This window comes from Podarcis filfolensis (assembly GCF_964270895.1).
Source record: "Podarcis filfolensis genome assembly, chromosome: 8".
In the NCBI taxonomy this organism is placed as follows: domain Eukaryota; kingdom Metazoa; phylum Chordata; class Lepidosauria; order Squamata; family Lacertidae; genus Podarcis; species Podarcis filfolensis.
In genome coordinates this window covers 56212034-56218361 of record NC_139611.1, presented here as the reverse complement: position 1 = coordinate 56218361, position 6328 = coordinate 56212034, and positions in this window count along the sequence as shown.

Below are 6328 nucleotides of genomic sequence, written 5' to 3'. Positions count from 1 at the left end.
TGCACCTCATTCTTCTGACAGCTATATATCCATGTGGCAGCTTCCTTGGCAACATTCTCACAGCTGGTTCTGTCATTTAGAAGGGTGCAAGGAACAGTCTGAATTGATTGATACAGAATCACAGAATCATATAATTGCAGAGCTGGAAGGGGACCCTAAAGCTATCAGGTCCAACCCCCTGAGATGCAGAAATCACAGCTAAAGAATCTCTGGCAGATGTCCACCCAACCTCTGTTTAAAAACCTCCAACGAAGGGGAGTCAGCCACCTTCCAAGGTTGTCCATTCCACTGCTAAACAGCTCATAATGTCAGAAAGTTCTTCCTAAGGGCTAGTTGGAATCCTCTTTCTTGCAATTAGAATCCACTGGTTTGACCCTATCATCTGGAGCAGCAGAAAACAAGCTTGCTCCATCTCCCGTGTGACAGTTCTTCAGTTACCTGAAGATTGCAATCATATCACCCCTCAGCCTTCACTTCTCCAGGCTAAACATACTCAACTCCCTCAGCCATTCCTTGGTTTCCAGACCCTTGATTATTTGGTCACTGTCCTCTGCACACCTTCCAGCTTGTCAGTATCCTTCAGTTGTGGTGCACAGAACTGAACACAGGACTCCAGATGGGGTGCATAAAGCAAATAGATGTGCATGTGGAGCAAAAGGGGGATAATTTCTTTGAAAACCACCCATATCAAAATCTCCCTGTCTATGAATATTTATAGGTCAAGGAGAAAGCAAGAGTAGAAGCTTCCCCCACAACATACTCAAAATCTATAGGCAGGGATTCGGGGGAATGGGTCATTAACAGCATGAAGCATCTGGATACAGCTGTGGTTTTTAAACCAGGCTTAGGGTGTCTATTATGTTTTACTTGAACTTTGCAAACACTCCTCCATTTTTCTTACAGCTGCCAAGAGAGATGATGCTTGAAAGACTTCTCAGCTGCAGCAATCTGTGACTGCTGTCCATCCCATAATCCATGCTGTGGCTCTGATCTCATATGGGAGCAAATTATGCACACAGACAGAGATATAGTTTTTGAAGTTTCCACAGCAGCTACTGAAAAGGCAAGCTGTTTTCCAGGGGAAAAATATATTATTTAATGAAGTGACTAAAATGTCTAAGTGGTACACAAAATTAAAAAGCAATCCAGACCCTGCCACAATCCAGGGAGAGAGGTAAGCAAGACACATCAGGAAAGAGGGAGACAAAGGAAAACTGAATCTGAAGAGTGGCTTGGCTTTTCAGTCTGAGATGGAGACCTCCAACGAGCCTTGGCTCTTCAACATTTCCCTCTATTGTTTTTTGTGATGTTCTGGATGTTTGCCTGAAAGCAGTTATTGGCCCACGGTTCAAGAACCAGCATGGTTATAGAATCAAAGAATCATTGAATTGTAAAGTTGGAAGGGACCCCAACTGTCAAGTAGTCATCCAAGAGATGCGAAATTGTAACCATATTCAAATATCTGAAGAGCTGTCACATGGAAGATGGAGCAAGCTTGTTTTCTGATGCTCCACAGGGTAGGGGGTTGGATGGCTATCGGTCATGGATACTATAGCTGAGATTCTTGCATTGCAGGGGTTGGACTAGGGTTACCAGACGTCCCCGGTTCCCGGGGACAGTCCCTGGATTTGCAAATCTGTCCCGGAATGTCCCCAGATTTGCACATCTGTCCCCAGGAAACATGGCAGTGGCAGCCTCAGCAGCCCGCAGCCAGCCTGGTAGTGCAGTTGGCTCTGGCTGGCTCCGGGCTGCTGCACCCATGACTCCCCCGATCTCCTGCCTCCTCCCCCCTTTGTTTTGACAGAGGCTGGCAGCCACCATTGTCCAGTTTTTAAAAAACTCTGCGCATTTATGTTTCACAGGGTGTGAAAGAAGGGCTTTGCACCTTTATACAATATGCATGTGTGCTTGGGCCCAGGGTCTTTTGCCAACCCCACTACTGACTCCCTGTTGCTACTCAGCTTCAAAAAAAAAAAAAAAAAGTGTCCCCGAATTCATTGAAAAAAATCTGGTAACCATAGACTAGAGGACCCCTGAGGTCCCTTACAACTCTACAGTTCTATAATGATTTTAATATGTTCATTATTTTTACTTTCATATTCTATTCTTATTCTAAATCCTTTCAGGACTTTTTGTTGTGGGATGCAATGCATGTACTCACTAAACCTCACCTAACACCTGTATTCTGTGTCAGTATTTGATACTCACAAATATTCTTGCTTGCCTAACTGGTCTGTGCTTGAAATGGGAGGCTAGCTTCCTGCTGTCTGTTGGGCTTCCCTCCTGGAACAAGTAGCCAAGGTTGAATTTGGGCCAAAAGCTAGCAATGCTGCTAATGAGAGGATCATGAGTGTCTGCTGGGCAGAGGGAGAAGGGTCAGCCTGTGTCTATCATCCTGACAGATTGGAAGACTTGCTGCCATCATCCTGGGACATCACACAGCGAGAAGACAAGAAACAGTAACAAGGGTGAAAGGTGTCCTGTTCCCTTCCATCACTGATGGCATGACTCACCCTCTCTGCTCCTTCCCATAAATAAAATGAAAACTTCCACCTTAATGCAAAGGACATCTGGCAGCAGTGTTTGGCAATGGCTTTCATTCTCAGGGAAGGCAGATGCTGGGGTGCCCTGAGCAAGGAGCAGTGGCAGATCTTGGGGTCTCAAATTTCAGCCACGCCCTGTGTGACACCAAAATCCATCACTCCTCCAACTCTCATGCTTACTTGCATAGTTGCAGGCCCCCGCTCCTCCTACACTCCCCTAAATCTGCCTCTGCAACTAGAAGTCACTAAAGGAACCTCTAGGTGTCTCTTTTATGGGAGAACTGGGCAGATCATAGAATGGTAGAGCTGGATGGACCCAAAGTGTCATCCAGTCCAACTCTCTGCGATGGAGTAGTCACAGTTAATGATGGTGAAGTTGGAGAGTGTGTGGAGGTAACTGGTCAACAGAATGCTCCAGACTTGAATGGTGCTGATTGGGGAGCTGTGCTGACCCAAAACATGCAACCCAACTGGATTACTGCAATGTGCTCTATGTAGGGCTTCCCTTGTATTTGATATGGAGGCTGCTGTTAACACAGAATGCTGCAACATGACTGCTGACTGCAGTGAGACCTTGGCAGCATGTAAGACGTGTGCTCAAAGATTTGCAGTGGTTGCTGATTTGCTACTTTGTAAAGTTGAAGGCGTCATTATTAGTACAGTGGTACCTCAGGTTACAGGCGCTTCAGGTTACAGACGCTTCAGGTTACAGACTCCTCTAACCCAGAAATAGTACCTCGGGTTAAGAACTTTGCTTTGGGATGAGAACAGAAATCGCGTGGCGGCAGCGGGAGGCCCCATTAGCTAAAGTGGTACCTCAGGTTAAGAACAGCTTCAGGTTAAGAACAGACCTCCAGAACAAATTAAGTTCTTAACCTGAGGTACCACTGTATATAAAGCCCTTAACAATTTGGGATCAGCCTACCTGCAAGATCACCTTACCCTGTATGTGCCCACTTGATGGCTTCAATCAGCAGAACTGGTCCTATTACAGGTGCCAGATAATACTCATTCCATATTTTAAAAAACTCAATATTTTAGTGTGACAGCCCCCCACTTTGGAACTCCCTGCCTGTTGATGCCAGGCTGGCACCTTCCCTATGCTCTTTTCAGCTCCTGCTAAAAACATTCCTGTTTAGGCAAGCCTGCTCAGATGTTTAGAAAACTGATGTGAGTTTTACTCTTTCTTTTAATCTATTGGCATTTTAATATTTCAGAAGTCTTCTTTTATTGGTTTTTAATTCTGCTAACTGATAATTTTGTGGTTTCATCTTTTTTGCAAACCGCTTTAATGTTCCCAGTTTTTGTTTCGTTTTGTTTACAAACAAGCAGTGTATAAATTTTATGAAAATAAATGAATAAATAAAACTCTCTCCCTTCCTCCCTCTTCTGCCCATTCTCTGCCCCCCCCCCCAGGGGTGACATTTCCCAGGAAATTCTTCTGTGCCAAGTGTATGGAAATGATACAGTGGAGGAAAATGTGAGTGTCATTGTGACTCCCATAGGCTAGACCTGTTTGCTTTACATTGCTGTCACTCTGAGCAGCACCCAGTAAGAGTCTCATTTCTTCCTGCTGTGGATGCATCTGGTGGAGGGCTACAGGGTAATGCGGCAAGAGTGGCAAAATGGAAGCCCCAAGCAAGTTTTTAATGCAGCTGGAAGAAAAACATGGGCCCTTCATCCTTTTGCATCAGATCCCATCTCCCCCCCCCCCCATTGAATGAGCTGTGAATCATCTTCTGCTCAGCTTCTTTTGCGTCTCTCTTCTCCCCACTCCTTCCTCACCATTGTTTTCCTTTCACGGGCTCAGCCACACTAAAGGGAGGATTGATGCTTTTTGTGTCAAATCCAAACAATATCTGTAGATTGTTGCAATGCTATTGACAGCTTAATTCCTCCTCTTGTGCCTCCCATACTTCATTTATGAAAAGTGCTGTAATTATCCCCCCGGCCTGTTGCTGGAGAGACCATCATACACGCAACTGAAAAGGACTCCAAATGGGAGCACCTGATGGCACAGAAGAAAGACTTTCTGCTGTGCAGTGTTTCTGGAGGTCTGAATCCTCCATTTGCTTTGGTTTCTCTCTCTCTCTCTCTCTCGCTCTCTCTCTTTGTGTATGTGTGTGTGTGTGTGTGTGTGTGTGTGGAGTGGAACTCTGAGCTGATTTGAAACAGCCTTGGCTGCTCTCCTGCTTTCTCTTTCTGCCTACAACCAAGCAATTGACAGAGCTGCCTCAATACATTTTGATATGTCAGCTGGAAAATCGAAAAGTCACCTCCTCATTGCATGAGGTTACAAACTGTATGTTGGTGCAGAGTCAGGCCCTTGTGGATTCATCCAGCCCAGGGTTTAAAACCTGGAACCCTTGCTTATAGGTTCTGGGTCAGAACATGCAAAGAATGGGTGAGCCAAATAATTTCCATAATTACAGTCCTCTTTATTACCCAAAGCTCATAGCATGCATCCAAATGTCTCAGCTCCCTTTGGGGGGGGGTGTTACTAGTGATAGAGCCATTGTGGTGTAATGGCTAAAGTGTTGGACTATGACCTGGGAGACCAGGGTTCGAATTCCCAATCAGTCATGAAGCTCACTGGGTGATCTGGGGCCAGTCACATCTCTTAGGGTAACCTCACAGGGTTGTTGTAATGATGAAATGGGGAGGAGGAGAACTATGTATACTACCTTGAGTTCCCTGGAACAAAAAGGTGGTATATAAATATACCATAAATATAGCAACAGCAACAACATCTCCTTAGGGATTTCATGGTACCATCTCTTCATCCTAGCTTAGTTGGCCCACACAAGTAGTGCTGCCCTAGCTAGCAGCATATATTGGGTTGGGCTGAGAGCAATGACCATGACTCCAAATAACTACCTTTATTCCTTCACTTGATAGGGAAGCAACTGGTTCTTGGAGACAGGGCTTCTTCTCACATTTTAAGATGCTGTCAGAAGGCCTCTGCTGACATACAAAGGCAGATAATCAGAGAACTGTAAGAGGAAAGTGAAGTAGAAATTCCAGAGGGGAACAAGAAACCCCCAGTCAGTGAGACCACTGTTATGTATATAAAGGTATGGCCTGAGAACTAAACTGGTCAAAATCAGTTTAAAGTAAAGGTCAAGGACCCCTGACAGTTAAGTCCAGTCATGAACCACTCTGGGGTTGCAGCACTCATCTCACTTTACTGGCTGAGGGAGCCGACGTTTGTCTGCAGACAGTTTTTCCGGGTCATGTGGCCAGCATGACTAAGCCGCTTCTGGCGAAACCAGAGCAGTGCACAGAAACACTTTTTACCTTCCCACTGGAGCAGTACCTATTTATCTACTTGCACTGTGACATGCTTTCAAACTGGGACCGAGCAACGGGAGCTCACCCCGTCTTGGGGATTCGAACTGCCAACCTTCCAATCGGCAAGCCCAAGGCTCAGTGGTTTAGACCACAGCACCACCCGCATCGCACAAAAACTAGTTTAGGAGGAACCTAATGACTGAGTGGAACACAACTCCAGATGAGGTACAAGGAGGAGTTTGTATGAGGTGAGGTGATGTGTCTCGGGGCGGCAGGCTCCAGATAGCTGGGAGGGGTGGCAAATCTGGCCTTCATGAAGCATGCTCTGTGCTTGTTGGCCCACTGCCACACACTCAGCAACCAACCCATCGCCCACCCATGGCTGCCTGGCTTGCTGCTGGCACAGCACATCCACACATTGCTGCCAGGCGGCAGGCAGGCATGTGGGCGGTGGGAAGACACACAGTGGTGGGGATGTAGCAGAGGAGGAGGAG